Raw genomic sequence first — 22,506 nt, 5'->3', positions numbered from 1 at the left:
GGAGGTAGCATAACAAATATAAAACTTACCTTTAGGTAAAACTTTAGTCATCATATCTGACCCGTTCTTATCGGTATGGATATTCTCGATACACAAATGCTTGTCTTCGAGTACTTCTCTAATCCAATGATAACGCACATGTATGTACTTGGATCTAGAATAGAAACTCGGATTCTTGCTCAAATGGATGGCGCTCTGACTGTCACATAGAACTACAAACTATTTCTGCTTTAGCCCTAGTTCGTCGAAGAGCCTCTTCATCCATAACATCTCTTTCAACCTTTCGGTGGCTGCAATATACTCAAACTACGTAGTGGAGAGGGAAACACACTTTTGCAACTTTGATTGCCAAGAAACTGCTCCCCCAGCAAAAGTAACCAGATAACCGGAAGTGGACTTCATCGAGTCAACATCACCTACCATGTCTGCATCAGTGTAGCCTTGAAGTAAGGGCTTACTGCCACCAAAACACAAACATAATTTGGAAGTGCCATTGAGATATCTCAATATCCACTTAACACCTTCCCAATGCTCTTTCCCCGGATTTGATAGAAATCGGATTTGATAGAAATCAGGAGGATGCACTTCTGCTTGCTCTGGTGGTGGTTCATGCACTTCATCTGCATCTTCTATACCAATAGGTTATATCCCATCATGAGCAATAGGATTCTCATCATGAGCTTCAAACTCATGGTTCTCTGCATTCTCAATGCCTTCTGCACGTTCCACAGTAGGAACTTCTAGTTCTGAATCAACAAGATCATTAGTGAAAGCTTGTAGCTTCTCACCCTCCTCAAAGTCTGCTATGGTTTGGTCCTCCAGGAACACAGCATCTCAACTTCGGATTACCTTATTGTTAATCGGATCATAGAGTTTGTAACCATACTTTTCATCTCCATAACCTAGAAAAATGCACTGCTAGGCTTTGTCATCAAGCTTGGATCTCTCATCTTTCGAAATATGCACAAATGCCATGCACCCAAATTCCCTCAAGTATCCATAATCAGCATCTCTGCCTGACCATACTCTCTCTGGATAGTCACTATTCATAGTCTTCGATGGAGATAGGTTGATCACATGCATGGCTATACGCATTGCTTCTACCCAATAGGTTCTAGGTTGCTTAGAGTGAGATAGCATGCATCTCATCCTCTTTACAATGGTATGGTTCATTCTCTCTGCTATTCCATTCTGTTGTGGTGTCTTGGGAACGGTCTGCTCATGAAGAATCTCATAACTCTTGCAATACTCTTCAAACAGCCCAATGTACTCACCCCCATTATCTGAGCGAATACACTTCAAAAACTTTCCTGTCTCTCTTTCCACCATGCTATGGAAATTCTCAAACACGCCAAGTACTTCATCCTTGGTTTTCAGACTATATGCCCATACCTTTTTTGACACATCATCAATGAAGGTCACGAAGTATAAAGCTCCCCCGTGGGACTTTACTTTTATAGGACCACATAAATCTGTGTGCACTAGTTTAAGGACATTGTCCTTTCTGTAAGACGGGAATCTTTGGAAAGACACCCTATATTGCTTTCCTACCAAACAGTGAGTACATTTATTTAAATTTGTACCTTTGATGTCTAACAAGGCCTTTTGCTTAGTAAGAACTTCCATCCCTTTTTCGCCCATATGACACAGTCTTTTTTGCCACAGTTCGGAGGAAGCTTCTTCTTCTGCCGCATTCACTTCAACTTTACACAAACTAGCTTGTGTTTTGTAAAGAAAGCAAGTTTTCTTCCCTCTGGCTGCTACAATGGAACCTCTGCTCAGTTTCCATACCACATTACCAAACGAGTTTTCAAAGCCATCATTATCTAACTTCTCAGCCAAAATTAGGCTTAGCCGAATGTCAGGGGCATGTCTTACATTGAGTGTCAAGGTGTAGCCGATATTGGTTTCTACATGAACATCACCAATGCCTATAATCTTCGAGACGCCACTGTTACCCATCTTCACTTCACCATATTCACCACCGCTATAGGTAGTGAAAAATTCCTTGTGCGGTGTGACGTGATAGGATGCTCCTGTATCTATCACCCACTCTGTATCCTGACATGAGGTACTAAGATAACACACACTATAATCTGACATAATTCCCACTAGGTTGTCGACTAGTGCGGTAGTATCTCTGCCCGTGTTTCCGTTCCTCTGCACCATGTCTTCATGCACACAGTTATTCTTCTCATCCCTCTTCAGTGTTCTGCACTCATATCTGAAGTGACCCTTGGTGGTACAATAGTAACATTGCCTCTCTGCCTTAGGAGTTCTAGTTTCACCCCTAGATTTACTTTTATCATCACCTCTAGAACGAGATGGTTTTCTGTATCTATCTCTCCCCATTTCTCTGTGACAAGGATCTCTGAGTGAGAGGAGCTACCTTTTGAACTATTTCTAGTCTCCTCATTCAACAAAGACACAGTAGCCATCTCTATGGTAACAATTCCATATTTGGTTGCTCCGTGTAGAGAGACTGCTAACGTCTCCCAACTTTCGGGTAGAGAGCCTAATAGAAACAAAGCCTCAACTTCGTCTCCCAAATTAATTTTTATCAAATGCATCTGATTGATGGTATTCTGTACTTCGTTAAGATGCTCAGATATTGAAGAACTTTCTTGGTACTTCGTGTCGGCAAACTTCTTAATGACCAACACTTTGTTTCCGCCTGACTTCCTTTCATAGAGGTCTTCGAGTTTCTTTCACAAGCCAAAAGATGTAGTCTCTTTGGATACATGGTGAAAGACACTGTCGTCAATCTACTATCGAATGTACCCAATTGCTTTTTGTTAAGCTTGCTCCACTCAGCCGCAGCGATCAATTCCGGTCTTTCTCCTCCATTCTCAATAAGTTGTGTCAAGTCTTTGCAATAAACCAAGTCTTCCATCTTGACTTTCCAAATAGTATAGTTCTTTCTATTCAGACTCGTCATGCGAGTGTTTATGGAATGGTCTATTTCTACAAGTTATTTAAACTCGAATCTTCTCTAGGAGTTTTATCAAACACCTTCCGACCAAGATTTGGATAACACCCTAAGCTAATCTAACCAAGGCTCTGATACCACTAATACTAATTGATTCCCCACTACACAGATAACTTGTATTTGAACACAATTCAACTCCAATCAACAATCTAAATATTTTCTACAACCAAACTAACATGCCCAACTTGCTAAACAACTATTAACAACAGATAATAATCTAAAACAGTAAAAGAAAACCATAACACAAAGATATACCGTGGTTCGGCCAATGGTAACTACTTCCATAAGAGCTAGTCCTTTTATAAAGTGGGAAGGAAGATTACAATCACTCCTTACAGTCTCTCACCTTATTGGATCACTCCTCTCTCTTTACAGGTTTGTATCTCTGTAAAGGTTATCTCTCAATCTTGATAGCTTTCAAGATTGAGTTTTCTCTGACTTTTGTGTTGTCTCTCATGTGTTTTATGAGTGTTAGGTTTTGTCAAAAACCCCAACTCTTATTGCAAACTCGCGGTCCACAAAAATAGAATTCTTTGAAAAATAGGCATGGGCGCGGGGCGCGCCCGAGGCCTCGGGCAAGGCCAAGTCGAGCGCGGGTCGCGCTGAAGTGCCTGGAGGTCAACCAAGGCATGAGCACGGGTCGGGCCTTGAGCAAACCTATTCTGAGCGCGGGTCGCGCTCAGGCTTATGCACGCAAGCATAACACCTTTTCTCCTCATGTGAGGGATAATGCCAACAAGTTGTTACACCCTGTGTGGCTATGTCCCTTAACAGGGAGGACCCGTGTAACATGGCATGTTACACCTTATATCCAAAGGACCAAGGCATAACAAGAATCAACACACCCTAAAAAGCATAACTGCATAAGTATATAATGACCCAATAGGCTATAATGTTCCTATTTTTAAATAAAAGAAAATACTGGGAAAGATTTCACATATTTTATAAAAACTAACCCCCCAACGCTTCAAAACTAATACTCCATAGTCTTAGGCTAACTAACATTATACCACACGTGGCATTAATGTATGCATAGGTATCACATACAAGCCCTAAACGTTATGGACCAAACACAAAAAAAGAGAGAGCAAGAGTTAGTCTTCTTAATAAGTCACTCTAAACACTTCAGCTAACTAATCCTCCCCAAAAGGTGTGTAACTCCAAAACTCCTCACTGAGAACACCTGACTCTGCGCACTTACTAAAATTAGATTGATGCACGAACGTTTGCTTAAAGCATCAAAGGGTAATATCGTCAATTTACTAAAAAACAGGGAGTAACATAGTCAAAACAAAAAATGACCAAGAGTGTTAGAGATGCATTAAAAAAAAATTATTGTTATGGGACTGTAGATGAGAGTCTTGGACATTAAAGTACTTTAGATACATGAGTCTTGGTGAATGCTCATTGAGTAGACTAAACACCTAAAATCTGTCATAAAAGCAACCATCTATTGAAAAGATATATATGCAGTATGTACTTGAAATCCTTAAGTGATACACTAGCGTGCTTTGTTCCACAAGATTAGTTGGACCACTAGAATATAACAGGTTTTCCCACCAACTCAGTTAAGGTATCTATATGCTCCAATTTCACCGGTTGGAGTCTCGCCGTTGACCCTTGCATGTTCAGTGCTGGCCAAACACAAATCATTAATCTGCTGGGTCATCTCTTTGTGTCCCGTAACAATCTTCACATATAACCCAGCAAACGGGGACCAGTAACGTTGTTCAAACGCGTTCAAAGCCTTAACTACTCATATACATTCTAGTGTCCACCCAAATCTTTCCACACACTCATATGGCATTTCGAGCATGTAGGAGGCCTAAAGAGTTCAGCATTCTCAACAACAACCTGTGTGATCTAAACAACTTCCAGTTGATTTCTTTTGAGTGATTCGTTATAGTTTAGGCACTACATGTAAATGTACCTCAACACTGCAACTCTGATATTAACACTGAACAGACTTTGATGATGACACCAGATTGACCAGCAAGAAATAAAGATTAATAACTTTAAGCAAAATGAGATGCAAATATGCAATTGTGTTCTTGTTGTAAACATAAGTGTACAACTAGATGATGGATAAGGAGAGCCAAGACCAACCTCTTTGTAAAGGTGTGTTTTGGTGTTTCCTTTACATACACAGGGAAAGGGAGAACGGATTAGATTATGGTTGAGACCGAGTTTGTCGAGGAACGAATTGCCTACGTATCTTCACTAGATTCTGGGGGGAGAGAAGAATCAGGTATGTCGTAGTTCATATGGAGAGTATTTATAGGTGGCCCAAGTGTATCCTCACCCAACACGTGTAAAGGATAACACAGATGTAGGGTCAAGATTGCAGAGGCGTGTGAGAACTGTGTTTATAGGTCTGCTGTAATGATGGGGATTAGTAGCCTGACTTAGTAGGTTGCGGCAGTGGTCAGTAGCTGGCGGCAATCATTTGCGCACGTGTAGATTCTCTCATGATTGCTTCTAGAAGATAAGATGAATCACACTGTAAATCAGTCTGTATGATGATACGAACTATTATGGAGCGATCTCATAGCGTGTGGATGCGAGCTGGTGACATAGGTTGGTGAGGTGTATCAGAGATCGGTGTGGTATTTTCACCATGTTGAGCACGTGCTTGATATTCCTAAAGGAGAATATCACTCCCTTACACAGCCCCCTCTCAGTAGATCACGCTGCTCAGTGAAGCGAGCTGCTGAGAGAAACCATTAGCACGGGTGGAGCATGGCGGTAGAGCAAATCTGGTGGAATTGGAAATACCCAGCGAACTGTGGGGATCGATCCGTACTGTCTGGTGATCTGATGGGCGAAACATCTGACATGTGGACAACACGTGAGCGGATCAGAGCAGTTGTAGAGAAAACATGTCGCCCCATTTTTCGGGATTTGAAAAGATAAGACAGCTTGTTGGAAGCCGTGTACGGCTAGGGTTAGGGTGCCATCATAACGTCTTGGGAACTAGAGGGTGGTTATACAAAAACTACACTGGTTATCTAAAACATCATTTTGTTGCTTCGCTCTATAGAAAAACTCCTTACACTCAGTTTGTTCATGTTAGTTTTCTGCCATTGTTGATCTTCTGCTCCTTGTTACGTTCTTGCTCTTAGATATTAAGTTGTTAGGTCGTTTGGTTAGGTGTTTGTGGCTAAAATTGTGAGAAACAAGAGAAAAAATGTCTGACTTAGACGATATGCGATCTGATGAAGTTCGCGAAAGTTTCTCTTGGTTGGGATGAGACTGAGGAAAAGAAGGAAGAGTCGGTGTGTGAGGTGAGTGAGGGTGGTGATGAAGATGAGGCAGTTGAGGAGGCTGGAAGTGCGGAAGATGAGGCTCGATTTGCGTCTGTGGGTGTTGAAGTGCACTTCAGGTCGCTGTGAGAGGTCATCTTCTAGCGGGCTGCCGCCTAGGGCTGTAGACAGACACGCTTTGAGGGCGTTCCCCTATTTAAGGGAAAAATATGGGATAACCGTAAGTGGTCTGGAGATCCATGAGCCCAATCAGAAGGCTCTGGTCTATAGTGATAGGTACACCCCACTAAACTATGTGGTTACAATCTGTGAGGGGCAGCTGAGGGCGTACATGACGATGCCATTTTCGAAGCTGGTTTGTGAGTTCTTGAATTGCTGTGGAAAAGCGCCTGTTCAGCTTGTGGGTAACACGTGGCGGTTGTTCAAGGTGTTTGACCTGTTGAACGCCAGCGGTGAATACCGGATAGAGGTCGCTGATATTATTGAGCATTACTCATTAAAGCGATCTCGGTCGCTTAACTTTAGCTTGCAAACCCGAGCTAAGCTGTCGAGCGTTCTGGATGGTGTGAGTAACGAGTCTTGGGATAAAAGACCGTTGCTGCTTGTTGGAAACTACTGTGCGAGTGGGTTCAGTGTGGAAAATAAAATATACAACTTTACTGGTGGGTACCAGTACACTATCTGAGAATCTTGATCTTGTGTTGGTTGATTTTGTACTGATATTACTATTTCTTTGTCTGTGCAGATCTTGCTCTAGAAAGGGAGACAAGCCGAAAGGTGATTTAGAAGTTCGCTAGATTGACTCGAGCTGAGAAACAAGCGAAGCTTCCGGAAGTTGCGCATTTCTTTAAAGAACGGGGAAGAGCTACGATTAGAGAGAAGAGGGAAGTGCAAAATAGCAGGGCGCGGGGTATGGTGAGTGGGAAAGCATCGAGAAAGTCTGTGATGGATAAACGTAAGAGTGATTTGGTGACGAGGGAAGATAAGAACCGAGGCCGTACTGGGGTGAAGCGACCCGCCGGCGGTGCTGGTGCGTCTGGGTCTGGAGTTGGGAAGGGTCAGGAGGATGCTCCATTCGATTTGGATGATGTTCTCTTTAAAATCCCTGAGTTTTGCTTGCCGACAAGGAAGGATAACGACCCAGAGTCTCGACCTTCCAAGGTCGCGAGGGTAGCTGAGATCGCGCTGGGGGGTGGTGAAGGGCGAAACGGGGAAGGGCGGCTCGTAGCTCGAGGGCGAGGCCGATGCCCGACTTCAGCATTCTGGGTGAGGAGGCCACGGAGGTCGCTCCGACCAGGGTTGCTGGAGATACTTCCGGAAAGATGAAGGGGAAGGTTGGTATGAAAGAGACTGGTAAAGGGCACTCCAGTACTGGGAAAGACGAGTTGGAGCGTAATTTGATGTATGTGGATGAGGTGTATGGCAAAAAACGCTATGTGAAGAGGTCGGATTGTAGTTACAAATCCACACCTATTGTTACTTGTCTGCTGGAGGGGATGACGCTGGACGGTGATAGGAAAGACCTAGATTCGAAGGAGCTGGAGTCGAATCTGAGGGGGATGGATAAGGCGATGTGCATGGTGAGTAGCTCTTGTGTTATGAATTGTCTGCTTTATTGTGCGTTGTGTTATTGTTTGATGCTAACGTGATATACTGTGCAAGTTGTCACAGCTGATTGCTGGGTATCAGAAATTGAAGACGGTGCCCAAATCGCTGAGTTGGAAAAAACGGAGGTCGAGTCGCTGAGGGATGAGCTTTCGACTCTTCGAGCAGTGGCGCAAATGGAGAAAAAGAGGATCTTTGTGAAGATGGAACCGACAATGCTGTCGTTGCTGAGAGGCGACGCGCATCCAATGAGTCGGTCGGGCTGAGGCATGAAGTGGACGACCTAAAGAAGAAGGTAGCGGCCACGAATGCTTATGCTGAAAGGTGTAAAACTACCGCGCTGCAGGCGAAGGATGCCTATCTGACTATCCATGCTGAGATAGAAGAGCTGGAGAAGAAATATTATGATCTGCAAGAGGAGCAGGAACACGGGGCTCTGGGCGGTCATGGGGGTGAGTCGCTCAAAGATGCGAGTACTGTTCATGAAGTTGCTCTTCCTTCGTCTACTGATGCGGTGATTGAACAGCCTCCAGTATCGCACGAACTGGATCGACCATGACTAATATAGCTGGAGCGACCTCTGGTGACTCGGGCTCGCCGCAAGTTTTGGATGCTCCTGTCAGTGAAAATTTTGACCATGTTGCTTAAAGATGGTTGTATAAATCGGTGTTTGTATGTGGCCTTTGGCCTGAAACAATTGAGCTGGTTTCCTGGGATAACCTGGGCAGTTCGTCTTTCTTTATGTTTGGGACAACAATGAACTACTTGGCTTCCTTGAATGTGTTAGGGATTTCAAGTAGTGATGATTGAGGGCTAACTGGGCTGGATTTCCTGAGTAGACTTAGCAGCTCGATTAGTCAGTGAACTGAGGCTGAACTATAGTCGTCAGTTCACTCATTTGCATGTATGGGAAGCGTGCTGCTAACTTTGTTTAATTATCTTTGCGTAATATATGTCTGATTGCATTGTGTGAAGGTGTGATTGTTGTTGCGACTGGTTGTGAGAGTGATATAGGTTACTCGACCTGTGCATTTGTTGATCTGTCTTGCATGCTAGTTGATTTAAGCATTGTAGATTGCATTTATCCTGAGGACGCTTGGAGCGTTCTATAAGCTGTAGTCACTTGAGCTACAGTGCGTGCTTGGCACATGTATGAATATGAACGGTTGGAGATATGAAATGATGGCTGCCAGGTGGCCTGCTGTTTGGCGTCTCGATGCCATTATGACTTGCCTTGGGAAGAGACGTTTCGTGGGCATAAATAGAACTGTTTCGAGAATCTGAAGAGTATTTGCTCGTCTCTTTCCTCAAGTTGCTTTGCTTTCTCAGACGGTGTTGGCTTCCGTTCCTTTACTGATCATCTCAGGTATGTGTTTGTGTTGCTTGGTTCGTTGTGTGTCCTAGTAAACTAGTGGTTCGCTGATGCTTGAATGTGTATGCAGATTTGAAAATGGCTAGACGTAGTGCCAAGAGTGCTGGTGGTAGTGAAGGGGCGAGGGAAACTTTGCCCCTCGTGATAGAGGAGATGGCCTTCCGACCTCACCCTCTTGGGAACCACGGTAAGCGTAAGGCTGATGATTCTAGCACTAGGAAAGGCAAACGTGCGAAGGTGGCGGGAGGTGGGCGACCTGGGGGGGTTGTGTTCAGGTCTCCGAGTCGCGGAAAGGGCGACGATCTGGAGCAAGATCGCCATGCTGCTTCTGGCAGCTCATCCCTGCGTCGTGGTGATGTGGGGAGCGACTTCTACTACGTTGGTCGATCGCGGGGAAGAAGCGCATGGTGAAGCATTCGATTGTAGCTTCCAATTTCGCCCTATAGCAAAATTTGCGCCCGGAAGGGATAGTTCTCGATGGTGATAAGTCTGAGCTGGAGAGTGAAAGTTTGGAGATGACCCTGAAGACCACCGACGTGGCTTGTTGTTTGGTAAGTATTCTACTTGTATAGTTTATTGTAGCTTGAATGAGGACGGTTAAACAGTAACGTCCTTTGTGCAGTTTTTGGCAGGGTATGATAGGTTGAAGCGTACTGTTCAACGTCCTGGTAGTGGTGATGGTGGCGTGGCTGAGCTTGCTAGGATGCGTGCTACTTGGGAGGTCGATAAGAAGAAGCTGACATCCCTGAGGAACAAGCATCATGAGACGCTGAAGGAGAAGACTATACTGGTGAACTCAATGATGGACCTGCAGAAGCAGCTGGCGTCCGTGACTGAGTATGCCAAGCAATGTCAAATGGTGGCTCGTAAGGCGCAAAAAGAGTATGATCGAACTTGTGAAGATCACTCTGTGTTGGCGGAGTTGTACGTGGAGCTACTAGAGAAGCATGACTAGGAAGCTGAAGACGCGGCCGCTTTTGTTGTTGCCCGTAATGTGAGTTATCTCCCCTCTACCAGTGCCGTGCCAAGGGATAAGCATGTTGTTACGGATGCAGGACGCTGATTTTCTGAACTTCTCTCTGTAAGCATTGAAAATGATTGTTTTGTTTGTATGTGTTATCATTTTGCCTCTCTGTAAGAGAGTTAATAATAGAGCTGGTTTCTCAGGCTTGCCTGAGCAGTTCGCCTTTTGGTTCAGATATTTGACAAGCTGGTTTCCACGAAAGTGGCAGCTCGATGTTTTTCAACACTTGTAAGAACTACCGATCTGGATTTCCTGGGTAAACCTAGCAGATCGGGGAATGTGCGAACTAGTTTCTGGGATTTGGGCTAGCGGTACTTTTGATGAATATGTATGGAATGCATGCTTTTGCTTATGCTTGATTTCTTGTAGCTAGTGTTTCGTTTATGATGTTTGTTGTATACAATGGCTATGGAGCCTGAGATGTAGTTTAAGAAAGTGTTATGCTTGTTAAGTATTGCTCAAGAGAGCGATCTCACTGAGCTGAACCTAGAAGTATAGGTCCTCGACTAGTGAGAATTAGGGAGGCCCTTAAGCCTGTTAGCTCAAGAGAGGCGCCTTGCTTTCATGAGAGGCGATAGCTCACCGAGAGGCGTAAGGCGCATCTTGCTCACTAAGAGCGTTCTACTTCATGGAGAGCGATTTATTTAGCTTACGCATCGTCTTGCTTCGAGCGAGGCGTTCTCCACGAGTTGATCCTAGAAGTATAGGTCCTCAACTTAGCGTGATTTGGAGAGGCTATGAACCTGTAAGCTCCCCGAGGCGTTACGCGCCATGAGCGTATTTAGCCTATGAAGGCGTACTGCTCACTGAGAGCGTTGGATGTTATGGGAGTCTTTGGAAGTGCTTTATCTGGTGGTGGTGCACTTGGTGCAAGTGCGGTTTTGTCATAGATGTAATTGAACAGAGTGATTGACAATACAAATATAATTAAACTACCTGAATTGACAAGGATTAAAAAACATTACTGTGTATAAGACTGCATCTTTATTGATAAAATCTCTTTAATAAATAAGTGTTCCAGGGGCGTGGTAGTGGTTTCCCTTCTTGCGTCTTGATCCAGTAAGCCCCGTTGCCAACAACTCGGTCTACTATGTACGGTCCTTCCCATGTTGGTGCTAGTTTGGAGTCATCCTGAGTCTTTTTCAGAACTAGATCACCAGGTTGAAAGGATCGAGGATGTACTCATTTGTTGTAGGAGCTCTTTAGAATCTGTTGATACGATGCCACTCTGATAGCTGCTAAGTCGCGGCGTTCCTCCAGCAAATTGACCTCATGTGCCAGGACGGAGTCGTTGCGTCCGGATTCGAAGAGTTCTGAGCGAGTCATGGTGACTATCAGCTCGGTGGGAATAACGGCTTCGGTGGCATAGCATAGGGAGAATGGTGACTCGCCAGTGCTGGAGCGAGCTATGTGGTGCGATGAGCCCACATAATGTTTTCTAGCTGGTTTGGCCATTGGCTCTTGTTTTTTTCAATCTTTTTCTTCAAGTTTTCTAAGATTGCTTTGTTACTGGCTTCTGCCTTGCCATTGCTCTGAGCGTACTGGGGAGTGGAGAATGCATGAACTATCTTCCACTTGGCTAGAAATTCTTTAACTATTTTGCCCTTGAACTGGGAACTATTGTCCATCACCAGGGTGTGTGGCAACCCAAATCTGGTGATAATGTGAGTCCAGATGAAGTTTCTGACATGTGACTCTTTGACATGTGCTAATGGAATTGCTTCGACCCACTTTGTGAAATAATTTGTTGCGGCTAAAACAAAGCAGAAATCGGTGCTTTTCTGTGGGATGAATGGTCCCATGATGTCCATGCCCCACATGTGAAATAGCTAAGGGCTCGCAATGTTAATCAGCTCGCAAGCTAGTTGGATGATGTTGTGGCCATAGGTTTGGCATTTGACACACTTTAAGACATATGTTTTGGCGTCGATCTGCATGCGGGGCTAAAAGTATCCTTGGGAGATCGCTTTGTGGGCCAAAAAGCGCCCTCCAGCATGGTTGCCACACTCTCTTTCATGAATTTCTGCAAAAATTAACTAACCTTGTTCTGGGCTTATGCACCTCAAAAGAGGTCCGCTAGCGGATTTGCGGAATAACTTGTTATTAACCAAGCAATAACGGCGAGCCATATATGAGACCTGTTTGGCTTTGGCACCCTCTTCTAGGAGTGTACCGTGCTGAAGGTATTCTATGATGGGCTGCATCTACGTCTACCTCATCTGAGTCTCAGAGAGTGGGCATAAGTCGCTGATCTCTAAAACATAGTCCTTTTGGTATGCAGGTCGATCAACTACCTCAATCAATAGTTGTCTTGGGGCACAGCTCGGTGTTTGAGTAGCCAAGTAAGCTAAACTGTCTGCGTGACGGTTCTCATCACGCAAAAAGTGGTGTATGGTGGTTTTCTTGAAAGAAGGAAGTAACTGATTAACAACTTGAAGGTATTTAGAAAGGTTACCTTCATGGGTAGTGTACTCTTTAGCAATCTGGCGAACGACTAGTTGCGAGTCACTAAAGACCTGCAAATCTTTTACACCGAGCTGTAGCGTCATTCTGAGCCCCATGATTAATGCTTCGTACTCCGCCTCATTGTTGGAGGTCGGAAAGTCGATGCGAACGAATTTCTCCACCATTGCTCCATCTGGCGACACTAAGACAACTTCTATTCCACTCCCTCCGGGGTTGCTAGAGCCATCCACAAAGAGAGACCAGACGGTCTTGTCGTTGTGCGTTGAGGGTAAGATGTCCGCTTCTGGTTCCCAATGTAGGTCGTCGACAGGGAATTCGGCAAGGAAGTCTGCCACGACCTATCCTTTCTGCGAGGTGCGTGGGACGAACTTGATGTGATGTTCCCCGAGTTCTTCAGCCCATACAGCCATGTAAGTTGTCTTGTTCTCCTTATGAAGGATCTTCTTCAACGGGAGGTCGGTGAGTACTTTGATTGGGTGCGCTTGGAAATAAGGCCGAAACTTCCTTGCAGAGTATAATAATGCGAGTACTGCTCTTTCGATATAAGAGTAGTTCTTTTCGGCCGGGGTCAGCGTCTTACTTGTGAAGTAGATAGGTTTCTCGGAGTTGTTATCCTATTTGAAGAGAACCGAACTGATAGCAAAGTCTGAGATTGCGAGATAAAGCCCCAGCATTTCGCCATCTGTTGGTTTATCTAGGATAGGAGGTGTTGTGAGATACTCTTTGAGGGTGGAGAACGCTTGGTGACATTGATCGTTCCATGAGAACTGCTCGCCTTTTTTGAGAAGTTGTAGGAATGGTCAGCAATTGTCTGAAGCTCTGGATATGAACCGGTTGAGTGTAACCACCATGCCTGACAGCTTCTGTATCTGCTTATTTGTTTGTGGGTCGGGCATATCCAAGAACGCCTTGATTTGGTCTGGGTTAGCTTCGATTCCACATTGTGAGACTTGGTAGCCCAGAAATTTCCCAGAGGACGCTCCTAACAAGCATTTCTCAGGATTAAGCTTCATTCGAGTGCGGCATAACCTGGAGAACGCTTGTTTAAGGTGAGTGAGATGGTCACCTACTTTCTTGCTCTTGACAACCATGTCATGAATATAGACTTCCATGGTATCCCCTAACATGTCCTAGAACATGTCAGTTACCAGTCGTTGATACGTCGCTCCAGCGTTCTTGATGCCAAACGGGAGGACGTTGTAGCAATAAATGCCCTGCTCTGTAATGAAGGACGTTTTCTCTTGATCTTCCTCCGCAAGTGGTATTTGGTTGTACCCACTGTATACATCCATGAAGGAGAGGAGCTCGTGGCCACAGGTCTAGTCCACCAGTCGGTCGATTCTAGGTAAGGGAAAGATGTCTTTATGTGTTTCTTGGTTGACATTGGTGAAGTCAACACAAAGGCAAACCATGCCATTCTTTTTTGGAACTGCCACTATGTTAGTGATCCAATCGGGGTAGTCGACCTTTCGGATGAAACCGACTTGCTTGAGCTTGTCGACCTCGTCATTGATTGCTTTCTGAAACCGTAATGATAGTCTCCAAGGTCGCTGTCGAGCTGGTCGAGCATTAGGATTAACATTTAATCTATGGCATGCAACGTTAGGATCTATACCTGGCACATCAATATATGACCAAGCGAAAACATCTTTATTCATGGATAAAAAGTTTACAAGTTGGGCTTTGAGTGTGGGGTCAAGGTTAGCCCCTACATAGACGAACTTAGGATCATCGTCTGTTTCTAAGTTCACTTTCTGCCTTTCTTCGGCTGGGATTATGGCATGTGGTGGGTGAACGTCCTGTGGGAAACTGCTCTTTGTAGTTGTTTTGTCGGCCTGATGAGTAATGGGAGTTGCTGCAGGAACCGGAGTGTCTTCTGTGGGTACGACAACAGGGTCAGAGATGACTTCTGTGGTCATAACAACAGAGGCTGGAGTACGTGTCTGAAGCTGTATAGGTTGTATGTGATCTGGATGGGCGACCTCTGGGGCAGGAACAAGTGGAGTACGGATTGCAGGAGCAACCTCTGGGGTCCTGTCAATTGGATCGGTAACTGCTTTAGCGACTTTCGGGGTCTGGATAGATGGATAGACCTTCTTGCTGGAGCCCCCAGCGTTCTAAGTTGGTGTGTTGCCTCTGACTTCAGTGACCAAGTCTCTGGCCATGGTGTAGCTGGTGGGCTTATTTCTTATGCTGACAGGGGGTTCGGCTGTTGTATTCGCTGAGAGGATTTGATTACAATGATAGACCTCGAGTTGGTTGCTGGGAAGCTCCATCATGCCCCTGGGGACTGGAAAGTGAAGGACTTGATGCAGTGTCGACGGTACGGCCTGCATTTGATGAATCCAACGCCGTCCTAGGATGACATTGTAGGACAACTTGATGTCTAAGACGCTGAAATGCGTATTGAAGCTGACTTTATCCTCTCTTGATCCCACTGAAATTGGGAGTATAATATCACCGATTGGGTCGGCTCGGGAGCCATTGAACCCATAAAGAGGAGCAATTGGATCTATTAAGATTGACTTGGGGAAGTTCATCTCCTGTACTATGTGGTAAAACAAAATGTCGTATGAGCTACCAGGGTCGATCAGAACACGCTTAACTGTCCAGTCACTGATCTTGACGTGGACTACAAGCGCGTAGTTGTGGGGGAGACAAACTTTGTTGAGGTCGGCTGCTGTGAAATTGATGTCTCCGGTGCTGCGAGTTGAACTTCGTGGGGCAGGTGCTACTTGTGAGGAGAAATGGTAAACTTCTTGAAGGGCACCCACGCGCCTTCTTTTTTCTCTGGACAAACTAACTGAGTCATTAGGGAAAGTGATCATATGAATAGTTCTTTCATTGTCGAAATCTGATGAGTGCAGGCGGCGCTCGTGACTAGAACGGTCTCTGGGAAGTCCTTTGCTGCGAGATCGAGTTTGATTGTTGTGGCGATCAAGGCGGGGTAGAGTTTGGCTACGCAGCCGACGAGACATCAGTTTATGGCGCAGATCGCCATCTGGTATGTTTGTGTACTGCTTGATGTGTTCGGCTTCAATGAGGTCTTGCAGGTAATGCTTTAGCCCCCAGCATGCATCGGTTTCATGACATTTTGCTCGGTGAAAGGCGCAATATGGCTTGTCATGTCGATCTGCTGGTTGCCGTACATCAGGTCGGTAGTATGCAGCTCGTTTGATCTTTTCCAGTATGTAACTGGGAGATCGTGCGAGGACAGCGAACTCGCGATCATTGGTCATCCGGTTTCCTGGCTTCCGTTCGTGCTGTTGTGGCTGCTGTTGAGGTTGCTTTTTTGAAGCTAATCGGAGATTGCTGCGACCTCTTCTTCTTCTGGTAGGCCTTGGCGCCTCAACCCTTCTTGTAGCTTAATGTACTTGTCCACACGAGCGTATAGCTTGGATAGCGTTTTGAGGCGCTCCTTCATCAACGATCTGGTAAGTGCCGTGTTGCGCACGCGACAGGCGTTGGGGAATGCCAAGGTGGCAAATGATTCTTTCAGGCCGGCTTCCATGCATAGTAGTTCTGCTTTGAATCGGCCCAGAAACTCCCGAATGGTTTCGTCTTCGCCCAGTGAGAGCTGGAACAACGAATCGAGATCAACTTTTTTACGTCAGTTGTGGACGTACTGACTAGCGAACAAGTCTGTGAGTTGCTCGAAGGTCTTTATTGAGTTAGACTCAAGTGAAAAGAACCAATCGAGAGCGCCATCTTTGAGACTGCCGGAAACACAGACGACAGTGAAGGTGGTCATACTCAAGTGCACTGTAGAGTGCCAGACTTTGAATGTAGCGGGCTACGTGCTGGCCAGGACATGCGCTGCCATCATACATCGGGAAACATGGCTGTATGAAATATGGAGGAGAAGCTCTGCTTAGTACTTCGGCAGTAAACGGAGACGTGCGGTATGTTTTGAGCATTTTTTGGACGATTTGGGTGGCGTCTTTCTTTACAGCACTCTGGTCGATCCGTTGTGACAACTTGTTAATCTGTTGATTAACTTCGTTGATGTTGTCCTCTGCTAGGGGAGGAGGTGGAGTTTGAGTGTCGACTTGTGTGCGAAGTTGAACGTTCTCCTGCCTGAGCAGGGTGATTTGTTTGTTCATCGTTCCTAGCTGACCAGCTAAACTCTAGTTTTGAGCTTCGAGGCTTGCCATGTTTCGTGGGCTTGAGACTTTTGGTTTATGGAGTTTGGATTTGTTAGGTGGTTTCTCAAGAAATCGAGACCACAGACGGCGCTAATGTAAGGTGTGTTTTGGTGTTTCCTTTACATACACAGGGAAAGGGAGAACGGATTAGATTATGGTTGAGACAGAGTTTGTCAAGGAGCGAACTGCCTATGTATCTTCCCTAGATTTTGGGGGGAGAGAAGAATCAGGTCTGGCGTAGTTCATATGGAGAGTATTTATAGGTGACCCAAGTGTATCCTCACCCAACACGTGTAAAAGATAACACAGATGTAGGGTCAAGATTGCGGAGGCGTGTGAGAACTGTGTTTATAGGTCTGCTGTAATGATGGGGATTAGTAGCCTGGCTTAGTAGCTTGCGGTAGTGATTTGCGCACGTGTAGATTCCCTCATGATTGCTTCTAGAAAATAAGATGAATCACGTTGTAGATCAGTCTGTATGATGATACGAACTGTTATGGAGCGATCTCATAGCGTGTGGATGCGAGCTGGTGACATAGGTTGGCGAGGTGTATCAGAGATCGGTGTGGTATTTCCACCATGCTGAGCACGTGCTTGATATTCTTGAAGGAGAATATCACTCCCTTACACTCTTCATTCCATTGTAGGATGGCGATTTGGTTTACTACACTCCGAAAATGCATTGCATCATTAGTTTCAGTCTTTCGAACAGGAGGAGTTCCGAGCAGGAAACAAATCCATTTTCGACTTCAATGCATTACTGGATGAGCAACACCAAGGCATTACATTTCCTCGTAGGCCTGGCTAGTCATGATTCATGAGTAGTTCTATGGTTAACTGTCTTATCAACTGGGAAGCTCCTCTACTAATCCCTAATAAAATTAAGTTACAAAATATTATCAAGGAATTACACAAAGCAACAATATTAAATTTCTAGAGAATAAAAAGCTTAATTCACCTGTGATATGAACAACTCAGCATCGTTTCGCTTGAGAAAGTGTATAGAGTGGCGAGCGAGATTTGGTGATTGATCGCTAAGAAACACGTCACCAACATCATCAAGGACCCTGACTTTGAATGATATAAGGATCCTTTGGGGGAACCATATCTTGGTGAATATATATATTAACAATTCAAAACTACCAATCCACGATTACAAATCCGTGTGTGTACATTTAAACCAGACATTGACATAAAGAAAGCTTCCGACTCTGTTACAACGTAGCATGTTGAGTCATAACAAAAGTTACTGATCATAATAAGATCATGCTTCAATACTTGCTATAGCTTACATCGGCAATCAAGCCTAACTCATTCCATTGCCAAGTAATTTCATTTCCTTTCAAGGGAAAATAACTTTTTTCTTAGAAATTGATTTGACATCAATATTGATAAGAAAAATGAAACTTCAGTGGCTCATCAATTACTTTAACACCTAAATATCTTATAAGGGTTAACGAGATGCCAACCTTGTCCTTTTGATGCATTTGAAATATTTACAAGTCCTAGTTGCAATCCTAGCAATCCTATTATGGCCGTAGTTGCAATCCTAGCAAAGCTGTTTTGACCCATTTTGGTTTGTGTAAAGTGTAAAGGAGCGTTTTAGTTCACCTTTACATACAAGGATGGAGGGGGAATAGGATTGAATATGGTAAAGACCGAGTTCGTTGATGAGCGAACTTCCTACGTATCTTCTCTTGATTCTGGGGGGAGAGAAGAATCAGGCCTGGCGTAGTTCATGTGGGAGGTATTTATAGATGGTGAAAGTGAATCTTATCCCAACACGTGTAAAGATCAACACAAATGTAGGGTGGAGATTGAGAAGGCATGCGAGAACTGTGTTGATAGACATGCTATAATGATGGGGATTAGTAGCCGTGGTTAGTAGCTTGCGGCAGTGATTTGTGTAAATGCAGTTTTGGTCATGATTGCTTCTAGAAGATAGGCTGAGTCATGATATAGAATGTTTTCGTAGTGATATGATCTGTTCTAGAGTGATCTCGTAGCTCGTGGACGCGAGCTAGTGACGTAGGTCGGAGAAGTAAGTCAGAGGTCGGTGTGGTATTTCCACCATGCTGAGCACGTGCTTGATATTCCTAAATGAGAATATCACTCCCTCACACAACCCCCTCTCAGTAGGTCGTGCAGTTCATTGAAGTGATATATTGAGAGAACACAGTAGCACGTGTTGAGCATGCATGAAGAGACGAACTGATGTAAATGGAAATACCCAAGGAACTTTATAGATCGATTCATACTATCTGGTGAACTGGTATGCGGTAATAGTTAACACGTGAGCAAATCTGAGTAGTTGCAGAGAAAACATGCCGCCCCATTTTTTCGGGATTTGAAAAGATAAGACAGCTTGTTGGAAGTTGTGTGCGGCTAGGGCTAGGGTGTAATCATAACATTTTGGGAACTGGAGGGGCGGTTATACAAAACAACGCTGGCTATCTGAATTGCCATTTCTTGCTTCTCTTTGAAGAAAAACTCACTACACCAAGAGTCTTCAAGTTAGTTTTCTGCCATTGTTGATCTTCTGGTCTCTGCTTCATTCTTGCTTTTTGTTATTGAGTTGTTAGGTCGTTTGTTTTGTTAGCTGTTGTTAGAGTTGTGAGTGACAAGAGATAGATGTCTGACTTAGACGATACGTGATCTAATGAGATTCGCAAAGTTTCTCTTGGTTGGGATGACGCGGAGGAAGAGAAGGAAGAGTCAGTTTATGGTGTGAGTGAGGGTGATGATGATGATGATGATGAGGCGAAAGGTGGGGAGATGATGCCCGATCTGCATCTGTGGTTGCTGTAACTAGCACTTCAGGTCGCGATGAGAGATTGTCGTCTAGTGGGCTGCTGCCTATAGGACTGTAGACAAACACGCTTTGAGGGCGTTCTCCTGCCTGAGAAAGACTTATAGGATAACCGTAAGTGGTCTGGAGATCCATGAGCCAGAACAGGATGCACGGGTCTTTAGCGATATGTACAATCCACCGAACTACGGGGTTATAGTCTGTGAGGGGTAGTTGAGGGCGCATAAGACGATACCGTTCTCTAAACTGGTCTGTGCATTTTTGAACTTTTGTGACAAAGTGCCCTGTCATTTTGTGGGTAACACGTGGCGGTTGTTCAAGGTGTTTGACCTGCTGAATGCCAACGGTGAGTACCGGATAAGGGTCGTTGATATTATTGAGCACTTCTCAGTAAAGCGATCTCGGGCTCCTAACTTTAGTTTGCAAACACGAACTAAGAGGTCGGGCGTTCTGGACGATGTGAGTAACGAGTCTTGGGACAAAAGGCCATTGCTATTAGTTGGGAACTTCTGTGTTAGAGGTTATGGTGTGGAAAATAGGATATATGACCTTACTGGTGGGTACTAGTATGCTATTTGAGCGTTTTGATATTGCATCTGTTGACTTTGTATTGACATTACTATTTTGTTGTCTGTGCAGAGCTTGCTATAGAGAACTGATCGGAAGGTGATTGAGAAGTTCGCAAGGCTAACTCGAGTGTAGAAACAGGAGAAAATTCCTGAGGTTGCACATTTCTTTGAGGAACGGGGAGGGCCTGCGATTAGGGAGAAGAGGAGGGTTAAGAAGAAGAGGGCCCATGGTGAGGTGATCGGTGAAGCATCTACTGGACTTGTGATGGAAAAGCGCAAGAGCGACCTGGTGACAAGGGAAGATAAGAACTGAAGTTGTCTTTGGTCCCGGCGACCTTATGGAGTCTGCTGGTCTTCGGGGCGGGTATGGATGGAGGGACACCCCTACGATCTGGATGATATCAACTTTGATATTCTTGAGCGAAATCGCTTACCGAAGAAGAAGAGTGACAAACCTGAGGCCCGACCTGTGAAGGTCACGAGGGTAGTTGAAAATGTGTTTGGGAGCAGCTCGGGACCTGGCGGTGAAGGGCGAACTGGGGGTAGGGTGGCTCGTAGCTCGAGGTCTAGGCCGCTAGTCGACTTCAGCGTGCTGGGTGAAGAGACCACAGAGGTCACTCCGACCAAGGTTACTGGAGATACTTCTGGTAAGATGAAAGGGAAGGTTGTTGTTAAAGAAACTGGCAAAGGTCACTCCAGTGGTGGGAAAGATGAGCTGGAGTGCAACCTGATGTATGTAGATGAGACGTCTGGTAAAAAACGCTTTGTGAAGAGGTCGGATTATAGCTACAAATCTGCACCTATAGTTGCTTGTTTGCTGGAGGGGATGACGCTGGATGGTGATAGGAAGGATTTGGATTCCAAGGAGCTGGAGTGGAACTTAAGGGGGATGGATAAGGCATGGTGCTTGGTAAGTACCTCCTGTGTTGTGATTTGTTTGCCTTGTTCTGCCTCGTGTTATTGTTTGATAATCGACGCGGTAATCGCGGCTTATTAATGCAGCTTATTTGGGTACCAAAAATTGAAAACGGCTGCACAGTTCGCTGAGATGGAAAAGACTGAGGTCGAGTCCTTGAAGGACGAGCTCTCGACTCTTCGAGAAATGGAACAGTCTGAGAAGAAAGAACTGGACGCTTTGAAGACGCAGCTGACTTCATTGACTTTGGAGAAGACGTCAGCTATCAACGAGTCGGTCGAGCTGAGGCATGAGGTGGACGACCTAAAGAGAAAGTTAGCTGCAGCGAATGCCTTTGCTGACAGATGCAAAACTGCAACGGTGCAGGTGAAGGAGGCCTATTTTGCCATTCGTGCTGAGGTGGAGGAGCTGGAGAAAAAATACGATGAGTTGCAGGAGGAACATGAACGTGGGGCTTTGAGTGATCGTAGGAACGAAACACTCGAAGATGCTAGTAATATTCCTGAGGTCGTGCCTCTTTCCGATATTGGTGTATTAGCTGATCCTTCGCAGGTGCCGGTCAACCTGGATGTGACAGTTACCGATGCGGTTGTGGCGACCGCCGGCGAACCTAGTCCATCTCAAGTGCTGAATGCACTTATCACTGAAAGCTTTGATAATTTTGTTTAGAAATGGTGTTTTAAGTTTGTGTTTATGTGTGGCCATTGGCCTGAAACAATAGAGCTGGTTTCCTGGGATAACCTGGTGGTCCGCCCTTTTGGTACAGATACATAACGAACTGGTTTCCACGAAAGTGGCAGTTCGGTTTTTGTAAAAAAAATTGTAAGAATGCCGATCTGGATTTCCTGGGTAGACCTAGTAGATCGATGGATTAGTGAACTGGTTTCCTGAGTTTATTCAGGCAGTTCAGTTGATCGGGGTTTATAGAATGCATGTTGCTTATTTATGCTTGATTGCTTGTACTTATCATTGTGCTCGTAATGAATATGGCATATAGTGACTACGAAGCTTGAGACTTAGCTTAAGGAAGCGTTTTGTTCGTAGATAACGTTCTCCTTTGTGGGCAGACCGCTAGTAAGGACAATATAGGTAGCTTGGTAGCTCGGGTGAGCGTGCTAGCCTAATATAGCGTAGGGCTCGCAGAGAGTGTTTTCTCTGAGCTGATCCTAAAGTTATAGGTAATCAAGTAATGAGAATTGGAGAGGCTATGGAGCCTATGAGTTAAAGGGAGCATGCCGCTCACAAAGAATGAGTTAGCTTATGCAAGCGTATTGCTCACTGAGAACGTTCTCACTGAGTTGATCCTAGAAGTATAGGTTCTCAATCAGTGAGAATTGGAGAGGCTATG

Source organism: Coptis chinensis, chromosome 5 (assembly GCF_015680905.1).
Source record: "Coptis chinensis isolate HL-2020 chromosome 5, ASM1568090v1, whole genome shotgun sequence".
Classification (NCBI taxonomy): domain Eukaryota; kingdom Viridiplantae; phylum Streptophyta; class Magnoliopsida; order Ranunculales; family Ranunculaceae; genus Coptis; species Coptis chinensis.
This window is presented reverse-complemented; position numbering follows the sequence as displayed.